A 19,090-nucleotide genomic window follows, 5' to 3' on the forward strand; every position below is an offset into this window, starting at 1 on the left:
CTCTTGCCACTGACTCAGTACAGGTGTCCAGATGAAGGGATGGGCAGAGACTCATTTCACATGCTTGTGATGCATGCCAGCAACACACACACTGATATTCTCATGTCCTGATAGTCAATGCCACACTGGGGTGCATGGTACACACTTGAACACAATGCAAGTTAAATGCCATGGCACTGCCATGCCTGGAAAGTCAGTCAACACTGTCTCCTGTCACACGGGCAGGTCATCCAGACAAACAACAGTATGCACCGTGTTACAATCATAGCTCAGGGGTAAAGCAAACTCTGCAGATAACAAGTGCACTTGCCCATCCCTGCAAACAACTTATCCAGGACCCAGAAGACCCCACATCATGCAAATCAGACATATGAGTCTCTGCGAACACAACTCCCTGTACATTAGCACATCACAGTCTGCTGTGCATGTAACGCAGCTGCCTGAAGTACACAGTTGCATACACCATTGTGCGCTGACAGATGATCACACACCTATATGTCACACAGGTCTTGTCTCTCACAGTCACATCTCAGATGTCCTGCTGACCCTCAAAATCATGGACACCCCAGTTGTACGTAACAGGAAGCCACACCATAATGACACAGAGGCAGACACCTGAAGGCACATGTCACTAAGTACAACCTGTAAGTTGATACACAGGAGTGGGATAACAGAGTGTTTGTAAATGCCCTTGAGTAGGCATGACTGCCCAGGTCTATGTGAAACAGTGTTTGGCCCTGGACAGTAGTCAGGTGGCTAAGCAAGTGTGACATACTTTATATACATACTCCTGAGGCCCTAAATTGGAGTCCCCTGCTGCATGGTTTTGTTTGAAATACCCCAGCCACATGTGGCAAGTCAGACCAGCAATTGGAACACATATCAAGGGCAAACACAGATCACATGCCAGATCCCAGGCATTGGGTAAACAATTGACCCACCCATGAAACACGCAACAGAGTCACGGGAACAGATGCTGTCCGGAAGCTGAAGCATAGCTGACTGCAGGGACACAGTGCCCTATTGACACAAGCAACAGACTGTAGGGGCCACACCTGTGGAACAGATGAGGAGGGTGCATCACACAATTGAGGGACCTGAGTATTGGACTCCAAGACCTACGTAATGTGGAAGTGTGACCAGGCCAAAAGACTGCAATTAGCATGTCAGACATAGTACACAGATTAGGCATGGACTTACCCCCTCCTTGCTGCTGTCTGGCCTTCAGCTGCCTATCCAGGTCCGGGAAGACCACCACCAGGATCCGGAGCATGTGGGGGGTCAGGGTCCGGTGTCTGCCCCTCCTGTGAGGAGGTGACAGCTTCAGCTGGACTCTTGCGATCCTCCGGGTCCATCCCCGAAGTTCCTGCCACCTCTTCTGGCAGTTGCGGATCCGGCGCTTGTAGACCCCCACCGAATGAACTGCCCGGGCGACGGTCAGCCATATCTCCTGCTTCTGGTGGGCATCAACCTGTGAGGATGACAAAGTTAAAAGTACATTAACACACATGCCCCTTATTTGTGCCGCACACTTTTGGATATACATGTCATCATCACAAAGGGAAATGAGTTACACAGGTAGTGCAACCATGGAAAGGGACAAATAACCTGCATGTCTGACATGTTAACAATGCCTGGGAAGTTTAAACAAGCACAAATGCACTTTAGCAGCAGTACACCTGTTCATTAAATGTACCTACACACTTTGGGGGATGGAAGTACTCAGTGAGAATGCTTGCCACAGGTGTACACACTGCTACTACTGCTAGTCAGACAACATGCATAATTAGGAAGGCAGTGGACTGCATACTCACCTGCTCCTCTGGTTTCCCATACAGCTTGCTGTACTGTGGAAGGAGCCCGTCCAGCAGGGCCTGGTTCTCCTCCTCAGTGAAGGCTGGGGCCCTCTCCAGAGTACGTGCCATAACAGGAGCCAGAGGATGCAGACACAGCAGCAGTGGTAGCAGGGATGTGGTCCAGTAGCATGTAGTGCAGGCAAGTGAGCTCCCTGGGGGCCAGCCAGCCTTATATCTGTGCTGCAGAGGCAGACTCTGTGCCATGTTTCCCTAGTGATAGGTCCAACACGGTTGCATTCCATGAATCTGGCCAATCCATGGAAATGTCTTCCGCATCGTTCAAATCTTCACCTTCATAAAACCCTAGGAATTGAAACATTGTTCTAGGCATCCAACTGAATTTCCAGCGCACAACTCGCACATGTTTTGAATCCGCAGCCAATGGGTGCGCCCGGCTTGGTCAACTGACTGTACAACGCGGAGTTTAAAAATACACATGCACCCGTCTCCAAACGATTCAATGGCCAAGGCGTACGCCTGTCTCGGACTATGCCTGCCCGACGCGCATGCATGATAGTCACCCGCGTCGTACCTCATTGCAGTCAATGGCAAAGCGTATGCACGGCTTGGTCATGAACCGTGCAATGCGTACGCATATTCAACCGCGTTGGACCTCATTGCAGTCAATGGCAAAGTGTACGCACGGCTCGCTCATGAACCGTGAAATGTGTACGCATTGTCACCCGCGTCGGACCTCATTGCAGTCAATGACAAAGCGTACGCCCGGCTCGGTCATGAAGCGTGCAATGCGTACGCATTGTCACCCGCGTCGGACCTCATTGCAGTCAATGGCAAAGCGTACGCACGGCTCGGTCATGAACCGTGCAATGTGTACGCATTGTCACCCGCGTCGAACCTCATTGCAGTCAATGGCAAAGCGTACGCACGGCTCAGTCATGAACCGTGCAATGCGTACGCATTGTCACCCGCGTCGGACCTCATTGCAGTCAATGGCAAAGCGTACGCACGGCTCGGTCATGAAGCATGGAATGCGTACGCATTGTCACCCGCGTCGGACCTCATTGCAGTCAATGACAAAGCGTACGCCCGGCTCGGGCATGAAGCGTGCAATGCGTACGCATTGCCACCCGCGTTGGAGCTCATTGGTGTGACTATTTGACGGCTTCAGCACACAATTACTTGTTAGGGACACATGTGCACACCTACCACACTACAGCATTGGCCACACAGTGTCCCATGGCATGTAATGCTGCATTCCCTGTGTGTTGGGGGGGGCAACATTTGGTTTGTTGTGTGGCACTTTTGTTCAGCCACTCCCAGGCTGTGCACGTGTTCATGGGGGCATAATCCTTTGTGTGTTGTGCACATTACCACTGTGATGTGCAAGTGTGCAGTAATGGGCATGAGTCACGGACACAGTTGCAGGTTGGATATGTTTAGGACATGTCACATACACCCTGAGTCCTGGGGTGATGGCATGTACGTCACAGTGAAACCTGTAGCCACAATTCAGATGTGCACCCGCAGTCTGTGTGTATGTTGTGTCACAGATGTGGATGATCAAATGTACCCAATGGGAGACAGTCTCCACATCCATGTGGTATATTCAGCAACCTTGATGGTGTGTGTGTGTGTCTAAGAGACGTACATATAGGGCCTGCAGGGACAACAGTGGCCACTACCTGTGGGACTCACACTTGCCTTGTGGTGTGTACGTGATACGCTATGTCTATGCCAGTGTCGATGTGGCAATACAGGGACCCTGGGTATCTGCATGGCAAAGATCTGTGATGCCTGGGAGACATTAGGCCTCACTTGTCACTGTGGTGTGTGTTTGTAACGTCACAGCAGTACAAAGGTCGGGTGACACAGCCCAATGATTGGCCATTGCACTACATGGGACTTATGTGGACATGTGGAATTGAGATGTGAGGTGATATTCATGTAGGTGACATATGTGTCCATGCCCAACAGCACGCACCTCAGTACATTGTGTAATGTCATGATGTATCATGTGATATTGAGCCTGGTCATGGCCACATGGGTGGATGAACCGGCAATCTTCCTTTGTTCATCTCTGTTCTGCAGGGCACCAGCTGTCCATCGACCGTTCCCAGACCGTGAAACCATGCAGGAACATGACTGCATCCGACGGTACCGCTTCACCAGTACACTGATTGAGGAGTTGGCGGAGCAGTTGGCGCCACATCTGCTACCTGGCCGGACATACCCTGCAGCACTGACCCCAGAGGTGAAGGTGATGGCAGCCCTACACTTCTTTGCTACTGGTACTTTCCAGTACACTGTGGTTACAGCAGGTGGGATGTCGCAAACTATGTTTAGTCGTGTGCTACGCGATGTCTTGGAGGGGATGTTGCATTTCCTTGACCTGTACATCAAGTTCCCTAGCCCAGCTGAACTCCCTTAAATAAAGGATGCCTTTTATACACTGGGGAGGATGCCGAACGTCATTGGATCTATTGATGGTACACATGTGGCCCTGATACCACCACAGGCACATGAGCAGGCATACCGGAACAGGAAACAATTCAACTCGATCAATGCTCTGGTGGTATGTCTTGCAGACATGTGTATCACACATGTGTGTGCATGGTTCCCTGGTTCTGCGTACGATGCCTACATAATGAGGAGTAGTCGCATTGCAACGCTGATGTCACAGATGCCAGATCAGCATGCCTGGCTTGTCGGTGTGTACTGACTGTTTACCATTGTGTGTGTTTGGCAATGTTGTATTCCGCACTCCTACAAAACTCAGCTACTTGTTCATTTTTTTGTGTGTAGGTGACTCTGGATACCCCAACATGCCGTGGTTGCTGACACCCCTCAGGAACCCTGTGACACCAGCCGAGATGCGCTACAATGAGGCACATGGTCGGAGCAGGAGGGTGATTGAGCGGACATTTGGCCTCCTGAAAAGCCGCTTTCGCTGCCTGGACAAGCCCGGAGGGGCCCTCTCATATGAGCCTGCAAAGGTGTGCAAAATTATCCTTGTATGCTGCATGTTACACAACATGGCAGTGCAGAAGAAGGTGCCTCTCATCCAGGATGACAATGACCAACCTCCGCCACCTGTGGAGGATCCCGGCCTGGGCCACGATGCCAGCGATGATGAGGATGAGGGTGACGTCCGCTCACAGCTCATCAACATCTTCTTCAACTGAATGTGAGTTTCCAGGGTTGTTATGTCAATGTATGGAGTTAGCCTGGAATGTGTTGTGGCTGCTCTGTTGCTGTCTGAGTGTGTCTGTGTGCCACTTGACTGGATGCGTGTAGTGATGTGTACATTCAGGTGGTGTGTACTCCACAATAGGGTAGTACTGCTAACTTGTTTCTGTGTAGGGTTCTTGTGACATTTTTTGTGCATGTGTATTGCATTTCTCTCCTGTTCTGCTGTGCTTTTGACTGTGTCCTGTGTTTGTCCTTCCCAGGGTAATTTGCCTGTTGTTTGGTCAACACTGACCCCCAACACCCAGAATCCAACACCAGTGTGGGAGTAGTCAATTGCCATCAAGTGATGTGCAACACACCCCTGGACTTCAATTCTCAGACACTCTGTGACCGTGTGTCCACCGTAACGTACAATTGCCTTGCAACTATTTTAGAATAAACATGTTGCTGATGTGTAATAAACCTGTGCTATGCTTTGTTAGGTGCGTTGTCTGTGTTCCCACATCTGAGTGACATTTGCTTACCTCACCTGTGGACTTGTTACCACTGACTGTGGATAGGTGTTGTGTCTGTGCATATCTATGTGTTTCAGGTCAACATGATTGTGTGGGAAGAGTAACATGGCCATGGTGAGTATGTGTTGTGTTGCCATAGTGGTGTGTCTCCCTCACATGTGTCACATCACCATGACTCACCTAACGTTGGTCACATTGTTGTAATATTTGGCATGCACTGTGTTGTTTAGCAGATCGACATCTCCATGACACATGACAAGTTAGAATCACAACAGAGGCAAGTATGGTGTTCTGGTGAGTTTATTTTCGGACATGTGTGAGGAAAGTGCACAGGATGGTGGGTGCTGTACATTGGTTTTTGAATCCAAAGTTCACATTAGAGTTGGAAGTGCTGGTAGATGAAATATCCAGAGTAAAGTCCACAGTCATCTGCTACATTGGACCAACATGAACCCTCCATGTCATGTGGGGGAGTTGTGTGTGATTGAACAAGGTGAACAGGTTGCACACAAAGAACATTGTTCAGAACAGGTTTAGAGGCCCTGGGGGATGTGCTGGGACATCTGCCTCTCACATGTCCTTCTTCGGATGACCCCTCTTCTTCTTGGGGGGGGCATCCTCAGGTGCAGGCCTCTGCGGTGTACGGGACTCTCCACCAGAGTCCTCCTCCCTCCCTGTGGTGCTGGCAGATGGTGTTGCAACAGATGTTGTGGCCACACAGGGAGGTGTGGACAGGTTTGTGCTGATCTCGCGGAGGCATTGGAGTATGTCCCGATGCACTGCAGTAAGGGAATCCCACTTTGCCTCTATGCGGGCATGGTGGGCAGCCTGCTCCTGTTGTATGTCCTTGAGGATCCCCACTACCTGGCCGAATCCTCCGGTGCTATCATGGTACGCATCTATGATGCGTGCCAGTTGGGGGTCATCATGCAGTCCAGACCCCTCTGCAAGGCGCGACCTCTGCCTCTCACCCCTCCCAGCACCTCTATCCACATGGGCAGGACCAGCAGCGTGCCGCATAGGTGACACTGGGACCCCTTGGGTGGTGTTGCTGGTGGTGTTTGCTGTAGCTTCCGGGGGGTCCTGTGTCCCTGTGCTGTGGGTGTTCAGTGGCCTTGGTCTGTCCGTGTTGGCGGGGGTGCCCTGTTGGTTTCCAGATGCTGGAGGCATGGGTACAGGGAGTGCAGATGTTGATGCTGCTGGTGCTGCATGATGACTCACACCGGAGGGGCCAGGTTGGTCGTCATCATCCGAAGAGGACAGAGACAGAGTCAAACCAGAGAGCTCAGTGTCCACCAGAGTCTGGAACTGGGAATCCTCTTAATTTGGTGCTGGGTCCCCAGCACCACCTGTGTTTGGAAGAGACACAAAATGTAAGTTATGTTTCTACTGGCATCAATGGTTCACAAACATGACATATTCTACTGTACAAACGAATACCTGCCTGTACACTGCTTTTTTCCGGCTTGTCACGGACAGAGGGTGATATTGTTGTAGCTCCTTGCCCAGCCATAAAGAAACACTTCAATGTGCATGTCGAAGTGTGTGCATGCCCAGCTCATGGATAGATTTGTCTGTACATGATCATTGCTACTCAAGGGCTATCACGTTGCTGACACAGGTGTGTCATGCCTGTACACACGTGAGCTTTAACAAGGACTTACGTGCTATTCCACTGGGGATATGTTGTACTATTGGGCCATGTGTGGTAGCAGAGTTTGCTAGTCTTCGTGTGCCACATTGGTGTATTGGTACGACATGGTCACAGTCCGGTATGCCTGTGATCTCTTTGGAGGAAGTGTTCCTAGTTTCCATCTCATTTCATACAAGTGATGATGTCACCATCGTTAATGAGTCTGGTGCTGAGTTTTGTACGTGCATATGTGTTTTGACTTGTCAATGTTCCACATGTTGACATGGATTGGGCAAGGTAGCACTCTGGCTTTTCAATGTTCATGACAGTGAGGGCCGATGGTGTGTGTGTTGCAGTTTGGCTGCTGTGAGTAGCATGTCTCCTCCAATGCTGTCCATGTTTGACCTTGTGTCTACAGTGTCTATGTCAGTGAGTGGTGTGTTGTGTGAAGGATGCCTATATTTCAGCACGATGTAGGGGTGGAATGCAGCTCACAACAGCACCGAGTGTGAATGTGACCATGCTATGGTGTTGGCTATATTGGTGTGTCCATTCCATTCACTGTCAGATGTCCCCTGTCAATGATGTATATGTGAATTCCTGTGTGTTTTGTACAATGTACCATATATATGGCTCTCCACATTTGTCATCTGCAAGACACCCCTCCCCTGCCCGGCCAGGGGTTACCCCTGGACACTGCATCCCCAGACAATGATTTAGAACATATGGTTGCAATGGCTGTGTGTGCGACCGGGTTTTGTTTGGTCTGTGCATATGTGTGATTGTCAGCCACATAATTTCTCAGGCCCAGTGTCAGATATCTTGACAGTCCCTTCCCACTCCCTGTGGGGCGAGCATGTGTCACTGTAAGCTTGATGGGCCATGTGGGTGGGTGGGGATTGTCTGTGACTGCAACTCCCATCATGCTCTTGGCTACACCTCCCTTCCCAGCATGCCCATACTTCCTTCCTTTTGACTCTGCTTCCCTGTGAGGGAGTGTGACAGCAATGGCAAGATGGCTGACTGTGAAGTCCTGGTGTTTTTTGTTGCCCAGTTCACAGCAGGGCCTTGTGCTCCCCACAACAGAGCCCAGTGTCAGACATCTTGTCAGTCCATTCCCACTCCCTGTGAGGCGAGCATGGTTCAGTGTGATCTTGATGGGCCATGTGGGTGGGAGGGGATTGTCTGTGACTGCAACTCCCATCATGCTCTTTGCTACACCCCCTTCCCAGCATGCCCATACTTCCTTCCTTTTGACTCTGCTTCCCTGTGAGGGACTGTGACAGCAATGGCAAGATGGCTGACTGTAAAATCTGGTGTTTGTTTGGCTACAAGTCCAAAGAGAGCCCCTGTGCTTCACACAGCAGCACCCAGTACGGGGTATCTTTTGCTGATATTTCACTGAGGTGTGGGTCAATGCATTCTACCCGGTGAGTTGTGTGGAGTTTGTGTTGAGGGGGGTGTGTGTCTCCACATGCTGGTAAGTATGGTCAGAGCTGTCAGTCCTCCTTCCCACCCGGCCAGACATCCCACCATGAAACATGCTTCCATTGGAGGGCGTGCAAGTTGTCTTTCAGGATGTCAGTCAGTGGTGCCCTGCTTCTGATTTGCACACAACCCCTATCAGGGCCTGTGCTCCCCACAGCAGGACCTAGTGTCAGCCATCTTGTCAGTCATTTTCCACTCCCTGTGATGTGGGCATGGTTCAGAGAGGTCTTGATGGGCCAATTTGGATGGGGAGCATTATCTGTGACTACAAACCCCATCATGCTTTTGGCTACACTCACTTCACCTGCATCCCCACTATTCCTTCCTGTAAGTCAACTGCACTGTGAGGTAGTGTGTTTGTGGTGGCAAACTGTCTGGCAGTGTTTATTTTGCTTTGTGCCACTGCCTTGCTCTATTTGTTTGTAGGTTGGTACATGTCATTATACAGTTCCAAGTCACTATGAGATGGCAGGTATTGTGTTTGTCTGACTAGCATACACATCTTGGGATGATTATCTATTGGTTACTGTGGCTTTGCTTGCAGTGCATGGTTTCACTGTCCCCTTGCCACACAATATTGGGTATGTTGTTTGTGTATTCACCAGGCTCTGGTATGTCTGTTAGACCATGGACGCTCTCTGGTGGTAGGATGTCCTGCACCTTCTCCTCCCAGGTCCTGAAGTAGACTGGTTTGACAGGAGGGCCACCGCAGGTGCACTGACTCAAGGCGTGATCTTTCTCGATGAGTCCTGCGCACGTCATACCACCTGTTCTGGATATTGTCCTTTGTGCGCTTTGCTGGTGCTTGTGCGTTCACCTTGTCTAACATCCTCGCCCACATCTTGGTTTTCTGTGACATGGGGTCCTTTGGACCAATGTACCAAATAAATGTGGCTCTGCTCTGATGATCTCATCTACCAGCACTTCTAACTCACTATCTGTGAATTTTGGATTCTTCTTTGGGGGCATGGTGATGGGTGGTGGTGGTGAGCGATGTGTGTGTGAGGGTGCAACTGAGGGTGGGTTAGTGTTGGTTTAACTAGCTGTATGTGTGAGTGCTTTGGTGAGGTGCTGATGGTGTGTGAGTTATGTGATGGGTGAGTTTGTGTGTGTGTCTGTGGTTGCTGTGTGATGGTGTTTGCTGCTGGCTGTGTCTCCTATTTGCAAAGGATCATGGTAGTGATTGAAGTCCTTTATATAGGTGGAGTTGTGGGTGTGTCTTTGTCCCAGGTTTTTTTTATTTGATATTTATTGGCTTTGTCATTGCTTGTTTGGTCCTTTTTTTGTCTTTTTTCCTTTGGGTTTTCTAGGCATGAAGGAGACGTTCTTCTGACCGAGACGGACGCTGATGCTTGTGGGCCCGGATTTCTGTGCGTGTCGGTTGTGTGGCTTGGTCTTCGTGCGAGTCGGTCTGGTTTTACACGCATTGCATCGTACTGCACGGGTCGGACATCACGGGTACGTGTCGGTCGGGTTCATTCCGGGTTCGTGTCGGTCGGTGAAACTCGTGGCGGTTTTCCGTCCGGATCACTATTTTCCCTACGGCTCTGTCGTACGGCTTGTATTCTGTACGTGTCGGTTGTAATTCACATGTGTTGCATCTTACTGCACGGGTCGTATGGCACTAGTCTGTGTCGGTCGGTCTCCGGTCCGGGTCCGTGTCGGTCGGTACGTTTTGCGACTGGAATCGGAATCGGCCCCTTTGATGTTAAAAAAGATCTTGAGTCTCTAGCTTATCCCTGCACCCCTAACCACTTCTAATTCCCCTCTAGCAATACTTTAGGTATGTTAATTTGTACCCTTGCTACATTACGGAATTGCCCCTTAGTAACACCACAATATTGTACACTACAGGAAACAAAAGTGAACCAAACATGAAATTCAACACGTTTTGCGACAGACAATGCAATACTATTTTGTATTTAATTGCACCATTTATACAGTGCTCAGCACCCGATGGCATGAGATTGACAGTTTATGTTCAGTGCTACCAAGCGCTAATAAAACTTAGGGCCTCACTTAGAGCCTGATTCACAAAGGCCCTCTGCACTCGTGGTGGAGGCCCCCGCAGTCATAGGAGGGTCTCTAAACTAGGGGAAGAATCTCCGCAATGAGAATTCTTATTGCAGAGATTCCGCCCGAGTGCGGAGACTGCCCCACTTGTGCGGGGCCTCACCCACGACTGCTGGGCCTCTGCCACAATTGAGACAGCTCTTTGTGAATCAGGCCCTTAGAGTTTCGGGGATGGGTTACTCCTTCACATCGTGAGGGATAGCCCTCCCGTCCTATTACAAGTGTCATCACAAGTGTCAATGCACTTGTGATAAGGCAGACAGGATATGCGTTAGGCTGTGATAGACTAATATGTCCGCCAAACCCTTAAATCAGGCCTGTACTCCCAGGGCCGGACTGGGAGCCGAAACCAGCCCTGGCAAACTGCTTGGCCGGCCCCCCTCGTTTCGGCCGATTTTGTTAGTGGGGGCCGATATTGCCGGCCCCCGGTAACAAACACAGCCCCCCGGCGGCCCAAAACCAGTCTCCACCCTGGCGGCCCACCGGGGAGCCACCCGGTGCCCGCTACAGCCAGTCCGGCACTATGTACTCCAATCACAAATTGCAGTGAGAGATGACGTGGAGTTATGGCCAACCCTGTCGACTTCAGAACTGGGGCAACCAGGTTTGAGTCTCGGCGTCCACTCAACATCCTGTGATTCTAGGACTTAATATTCTTGTGCTAAAAAAAAGTTCATGTGACCTTGCATAATGTAACCGTTACTCATGTAAAGGGCTCCAATACCTTCCAGTTGAGTCTGAAATATCTACAGCATTGTCCAGAAAATGTGCGTTGGGCCTTCTGGTATTGTAAAGGGCATGTCTCCATGGGATTCCACCTTGCCCTGATTAGGTTGTCCTTCTTTTGCCTCGTGTCATCACCGCGTGAACCCGAGTGACAAGTTGTTTTCATAGAGGCCAGCAAGAGATAAGGGATCAATCAATAGGCGCAGGGAACCCATTTCTCACTGTGACAGCCGTTAAGTGAGCAGCTGACGATCTTCCCATAAGAGTCTTTTTTCTGCTTTTAACAGATCTGCAAGTCAAAGTACATCTGACACTAGATTGCCAGTGTTTATTTCGGACATTTATATTGATATTAAATATTTTACTTCCTTTTCCAGGGTTCACTTCATTTTCATTTGAATGATGCCTGGACGAAGTATTTAAACTGACAAAAAATAAATGAATCAATTTGCAAGAATCAAAAATATGTCATTAAGGTCGAAAATGCTAACTTTGAAAGAAATAAATGAGATAGGAACGGGCAAATGTTGTCTTTCAACTATTTATATATTTATAAGCATTAATACTGTTTTCTGACCGGATGTGTGGGTCAAAACAACGACAAAACATTAGAATACTTGTGTAATGTTAATAATTAAGCACTGTGTCTCACTGTGGCTCAGAATGAACATTGCTGAGTGAGACAGGTGACAGAAGACTTAATTAAAAACTGTAAAGTTAGGGATGTAGTATCTTAACAAATCAACTAACACGGAGGACCTTTTACCTTGATTGGCACATTTTCTAAATGGCCATTTTTCAACACATAATAAATGAAACAATCTAGGCTCGTCAGGGGTTTGACCACTAGCAATATCAGTAAGTGACAATCTTGGAAAGTTTACTCTGAATGTATGTTTATGGATTAAGAGAGAATGGTGATGCTTTCGATGACATACATTAGTTCAAATTTATAAAAGGATGTTATACCACTGTACTCAGAGTAGCAAATGGCGGCAGATATTTCATTTGGTGGGGTGGGCCACTGTTTCACAAGCATAGCAGTCTTATTACAAGTGGCCTCTTCATTCCGACGGGACAGGTTACAAGAGTTATCACTAAATATGAGGTCTGTGGAAACAATACAGACCTGTTCTTTTCTCACCAACAACTTTCTACTGTCCAATACGGTGGTAAGCTGGGTAGGTAACAGCAGAGAAGGAATGGGGGATTATTAGGTGACATGGACATGGAATTACTAATTCACTAAGTAATTCCTGATTACTCAGTACAATTTCAAAGTTGCCCTTAGATTATCTAAACCTACACCCTGGAGTTTATGGGAAGCCTGCTAATTTTAACTCTAGGGATGCAGACTTACAGGGGGCGGGTCCGGGCCAATCATAATTTGGCTTTTATTATGGAGGGATCTGTCCAACTTTGTAGCAGAAAATAGTTTGAGGTGCTTAGCTCTATGATGGCTCTATGATGGCTACTTAGAGCAGAAGCTTCGTTTTTCTGTCTTCCAGAGACTACTGACCTCATACAGGAAGGCCTACCAATTTCTTCTAGTTGCTGTGAACCACCTTGTCAGTTCATGGTCGGATGACGTAAGAGTGCTTGCCCATCTCTTTGAGAGCACACCCTCTAACGCAGGAAGGCAGCCCTCTCCAATCTGATGCTTTCCTGTTGTACACTTGGTTTCTGACCACCCCTTTTTCTCCACACCACCTGAGCCACCGACTGGGAGCACCACCCCTTTGAAGTGGGCTTCTAGCTCCACTTCTCTTCACACTATAGCTCTTCTGTAGATGGCGTTTCAAGCCCCTTATTTCAGTGACATCCTTCAATTAATTGAGTAGATGCATAGAGAAGGTAGTCTGGAAGTACTGTTTTCTTTTTATAAGGAATGAGGCAAAGGACTTGAGTTCGTTTTAAGATATGTCTATTAGTGTGGAGTGGGTGTGAAGTAGCCTTGGTGGATGGTAGTGTTAAAGGGTACTGTCACGTACTTCGTGACAACTGTGTGATCCATCAGAAATTGCAGGTATCTTTGTAATACATTTTTATTGCCCTAAATGGAAGCAGGGCCAAAAACTGACCCTAGTAATGCTCAGCGCTATTCAAATGGCTTGCTCTTTGTCTGCAGCTTCCTGTTATTTCCTTTCAGCTCTGATCTTTCCCCTTGCCTCCGTGTAAATGAGGCTATATGCCAGGTCTCACCGACTCCACTGGTGGTACCATTGAAGTCGAGCTATGACATCCATCAAGAGTTCAAGAAGGATGCAGGGGAAAGGATTCCATTCAAGATTATGTAGTAGTTGATGTTCTAGCTATGAGATTTTTATAGGAAAATATGAAAAATCCAATATTCCTGTAGAATACCATCTGGAGGGCATCACCTATGGTTTATAAGATTGCTACCTCAGTGGTGCAGAAAGGACAGAGAGCTGCTTGATAGGTTTGCAGTAGATTGTGTTGTATTATACTTCCACTGCTTTTTAGGTCTCGCCTGAGCCAGCGCTTTAGCGCTGCTCTGGCGAGAGTTTTAGTAAGCGGGATTTGGAAGTGCAGACTAGTGGCTTTTCAGGCCTCCAACTACAGTGCATGAGCGCCGGGCGCGCGCACCATTTGTCAGCCTGCGTGATCACTTTCGCGGCCGCTTTGATGTTCTCAGTGAGCCGCGCGGCCACTGAGAACATTAAAGCGGCCGCGAAAGTGCACACCATTTGTCAGCCTGCATGCCTCTCTCCGCCTACCCCCCTCCCTTATCCCACTTCCTGCTTGTTTTATTAGCAGCCCATACATTTGTTTTGTGAATGTCCCTGTGCCAGTATTTTTCCTCACATTGTACACTATTTGTCCTTTAGCTATTCTCCCAACGCACGCATTTCAAGTGTGCTTTTTTTGGCAGCATTTTGTATTTGGATTTTTAGATACCTTTTTACCTTATCTTTTGAGCATGCCGCTGCACTTATTTCAAGCATGCTTTTCGGCAACATTTATGTTATGATTTTTAGATGGCTTGTGTACCCTGTCTTCTGATTGATGCACAGAACAGTTCACAAATCTCAGCGCCAGCGGTTTGATTCCAGACCCTGCAATTATGTGCTTTAACTTTATGCATTTTTCCTATGCATGTGTACATGTGTCGACTGGAGGCAGCATGTGAAGTGGAAAGAATGCCCTCCCCTTTTTAAAATGCGATATAGTAAAAAGTTGTATCTTCCTGATTAGTGAAGGGGCGTATGTTCGCAACCATTCATCTGAATATACTGTATCTCGTCTGAACGGGTCATATGTAATAAACATACACTGAGCATGTGCACGGAAGTAGTGTCTATGTGAGTTTACTCATCTGTCAGCTATTACCCCACACTAAGCATGCGCAAGTGAGCAGTATCCTTTGAATGTGCATGATCAGAAGGTTACAGTAATATCCTGTTGATGCATCACACACCATCTTTTTTCACGAGTGTGTTTTTGAGTTCAGTAGTTGCAAAGGTATTCATCGGTACAGTCACATCCCTCCTGCAGCTTCTTTATTACGAATACTTTTAAAGAGGGCCTGTGAGCTTGCTTAGGATAGTCACAGGCAGGGGGAGTATGTCACCATGAATAATAAAAAAGTACGGTCCCTGACCCAGACACATCAAACTCGACTGGGGCTGGAAAGGTGAGTTGAAGTGAAAGCTGCAGCCTGAGCGGCTCACCTCCTGCCCTCTCCTCGCACAGGCTTTACAAGCTCTCAGTGATGCTTATCACAAACCCAGCTTGTTTTAAGTGCACTCTCCCAGCCCTCCTCCAGTGCCCACATGCTGCTTTAAAACTACCATCCACTTGTTGTTGGTGCGTCCTCACACTGTGTCCGCCCCCTTTGTCTTTTGTGTTCAACAACCCTTCCCTCCCTCCCCCACTGTCCATTCTGCTTCCTCCCTCCTCCTCCTCCGTGACCCTGGATGGCACCTAATACAATTTCATTGAGCTCAGGGGGAAATGTTTAATTATTTTCAGCAGGCCTCCGCAGAGATTAATCGTGACTGCTTTTTTTTCAGTTAAGTTCAGAAGTGTATTACATTTTTTGGGAGAATATTTGAAATAAACAACTGATATGAAATGTTTTGAGTGTCCCACCCCGAACATTACAAACGCACCCATTTAACAACGAAAAGGACAGGCTTTACAGTGCAGAAACAAGCGCGTCAATGCGGCATTCGTATGGAAAATTTACGCACTGGGGGGCTTATTTACAAGTCCTTTGCGCCACTTTTACATCACTTTACCCATGTTAAAAATGACACAAAAGTGGCTCAAGGGGCTTGTAAATAAGCCCCTGGGCACTTAGTCTAAAAGCTGGACAGCAGTGGTCTGCATTAAAGATGCTAGCTACATTGGTATTTCTCCCCATGCCAAAGCTCTCTGGCAGTGTGATATGTTCTTTCAAAAAGTGAGTACGAGAGTTTGTTGGTGCAGTTTAAAATCAAGGATGCAACTAACATGTGAAATGTCTGCCGGAATGCTTGATGCACAGATTGTGCTCGTTTTCCCTGGCTCTCGCTCTTTGAAAATGAGCTTTATATATTGCAGCACTCTATTTCTCAGAATGTGTACTCTCAAGAAGGCATTTTTCTATCACACAAGTTACCTACCTTGAAGTCTTTGCAAAATTCAAACTCATGAGCTGAACATTCACAGATGTCAGCAGAGAGCGTTTAACTTGTGGACTCCTTCTGACGTTATTTGTTAAACACCACTCTTTCCTATTTCAGTATAAACAAGCATTGGCATAGCCAATAGGTTTCGCCTTTGGAACCTTCTAAGTATTTAGTTATGCAGTACAATATCTTAGGTGCAACAACATCAACTGTTGCATGTCTAAACACTTATAAGGTCCCAAAGGCGAGACCTATTGGCTATGCCAATGCTTGTTCAAACACTGTCTCTAGGAAAGGAAGGTAGGTCAGGGCTTGGGAATGTACATAGTCATCAAGGTCAAGGATGGAGTTTTTAAGCATATGTAGTATTTCATCAGTTTCTGAGCTGGAAGGCAATGTATTGGTGCAGCTGGAGGGGCTAACAATATAGCTTGGTACTGGAGGCAAAGGCATTGAAGGGGAAGTTGATGATGGATGGGGGATCGTGAGGATTGTGATCAGGGGCGGCTGGTGACATTTGAACGTGGTGCGGCGTAAATGTTTGCGTTCCTATGGCGAGCGAGCGTTGGGAGCAGGGGACGGTGAGGAACCCGGAGGGGAGCATGGGACAAAGACCCTCTCAGGCGCGCCTCTGACCCCTGCACGGACCAACCTGGGCCCGCTTCACCCTCGTCCAAGGTGGGTGTGCACTGAAGCATTGCCCTCCGAGGTGGTTGTGAGGTGGGGGCTTCAATATTGTCATTTAGTGCCATTAACCCCCACCTCCCCGAGTGGCATCCTCACAAGAGCCCCTGCACGCTAAATGTGACAGACACACTCGTCAAACCATCTTGCCGGGTTTAAAATAACTAACAAAAATGGTGCAGTGTGGATTTTGCACGTTTTTGCGCTAAAGCTATTTTAATGAAATGTGTGATCTCCCGTGTCCGTGGGCTGTTTCACGAGCACTGCACTCCACGGAGCTAAAGGAGCGTGAGGACCTGGCCCCGGGAATGAGACAGGTGCAATTGCAGGACTGTGCTCCTGCGAGCAGCAGACATGGACAGCCAGGCATTGCAGATGCGAGAGGTAAGGAAGCACACTGGCGACATTCAGAACAAGGTCTGCTGAAAATATGTGCCCCTTATCAGCGCGGCGCAGTGAAAACATTGGATGAATCAATTTACAACGAAGAATTAATTGTGCGATAGGGTGATGGCATGTGAGAGTTCTAACTATTTGGGACTCAACTAAAAAACAATATAAGTCACTTTACGTATTAATTATAAAACAACAGAAAACTAAACTTACCTCACACAGCCGGTCCGCGCCACTTCCGCTCCCCTTGGCACCTTCACGAACGGCACTGGAGTGGACTGGCAACCCCTCTCAGATAATTCTGGCACTGCCAGCAGCGCCAGGATTGGCTTAGGGCACAGTTACTACTCGCCCGCCTGCCCATTAGGAGACTGAGGTTTGAGTCTTTGCTCAACCCTCGCTCTCCTAATGGGCATGCGCCAGCCAGAGCAGACACTAGTGTGCATGACTGGGCACGGCGCAAAAATTCGCCGACCTTCCCCACTCATGCGCACTTGTGTTGTGTTGCTGCCTGTTGCCCCTGGTCTGACAATCATGTCAGTCAACATGACGCCGGACCGCCCACCCCCTTCAGACTCTGAAGGGGGTGGGCGGTCCGACGTCATGCTGACTGACAGGATTGTCAGTTTTCCCTCGGCGTCTTTGAACTTAAGTAAACTGATTCAGTTTACTTAAGTTCAGAGACGCCTAGGGACCTGCAAGCGGGGGGGGGGGGGCTACGCCTCAACGCCCCAATAGATGCACCGCGTCTGTGATATTGTCTTAAGCAATCAAAGAATAACAGTTGCATTGTAAATGGTGAGATGCAGAAAGGAGTTCCAACGAACAATGTCCGGAGGTGGAATACAACAGGCTTGTAGTTTGCTTAGTGAGCTAGTGATGTATATGTTACTGTGAATGTTTTGCATTTTATTAGTGAAGATGTTGCTGCTGGTTGCTTTCTGGGTAGACTGGAAGATAAGCTTTTGTTAGAAGATGTGCACAATGTGTGGCTGCTAAAATCATTAATGAATCTCTTTCCCCCTGTACCTGTTCATTTTTCCAATCCAATGCCTGAGGAAAATTGTACCCTCTTGTTTTCTCAGATAATGCCTCTGTTTATCATACACGCTGCCTCTGACCACTGTTTTTTCCCGATCTTTCCATTCAACAAATGCTCTTCCTCTCTGATTTCTTCTCTGACCCCGTTCATCCACCACAGGCTGTCTATCTCATCTCTCCCACTCAACAAAGGAAGGGGAGGTACTCGAGCCCTACCCTACCTTCCTCCTATATTGATAAAAACACACTGTAGGTAGGTAGAGCTAACATATGTTGTATCTGCCTACTTGCTTCTATTTTTCAGTTCTCCTGGGCAAAGCAATGCCCTCATGCATATATTGTGACATGCTTCATCATCGAGCTTCCCACACTCGGTTCATTGGATGAACTTGGGTGGGTTCTACCACTAATGTGGGAGGAAGGATTTTTTTCAGTATAGTGCCACAGAAAGTAGAAGCTAAAACAGTCTAATCCTATCATGGAATTTATTTTATTTATTTATTTATTTATTTATTTATTTATTTATAAAGTTTCATATAGTGCAAACTTGATCCCGAAGGATATCAGAGCACTTTGCAATTTGAGAGAAAGGAAGGTAACAGTTCAGTACATGAGTCTAATGGGTAATCTACATCGGCATTGAATCCAATAGTGCTCACATAACAGACCGTTTACAAACCTGGGGTAAGCGAAGAATGGGCTAGTCGATGAAACATAATGACCTAAGGGGAGCAAATAATAATAATATACAAGATTAACAACAAAGACTGGAGAATGTCCGATGCGATTAGAGCTGACAGTCGCCCCTCTTGTTAAAGTAAGAACGCATTCATGAGGAATCTTTTTGCTTCCAGTTTGAAAGCAACCTTGGAAGAGATTCTATGAATTTCCGGTGGA

This window comes from Triturus cristatus, chromosome 10, assembly GCF_964204655.1.
Source record: "Triturus cristatus chromosome 10, aTriCri1.1, whole genome shotgun sequence".
NCBI lineage: Eukaryota > Metazoa > Chordata > Amphibia > Caudata > Salamandridae > Triturus > Triturus cristatus.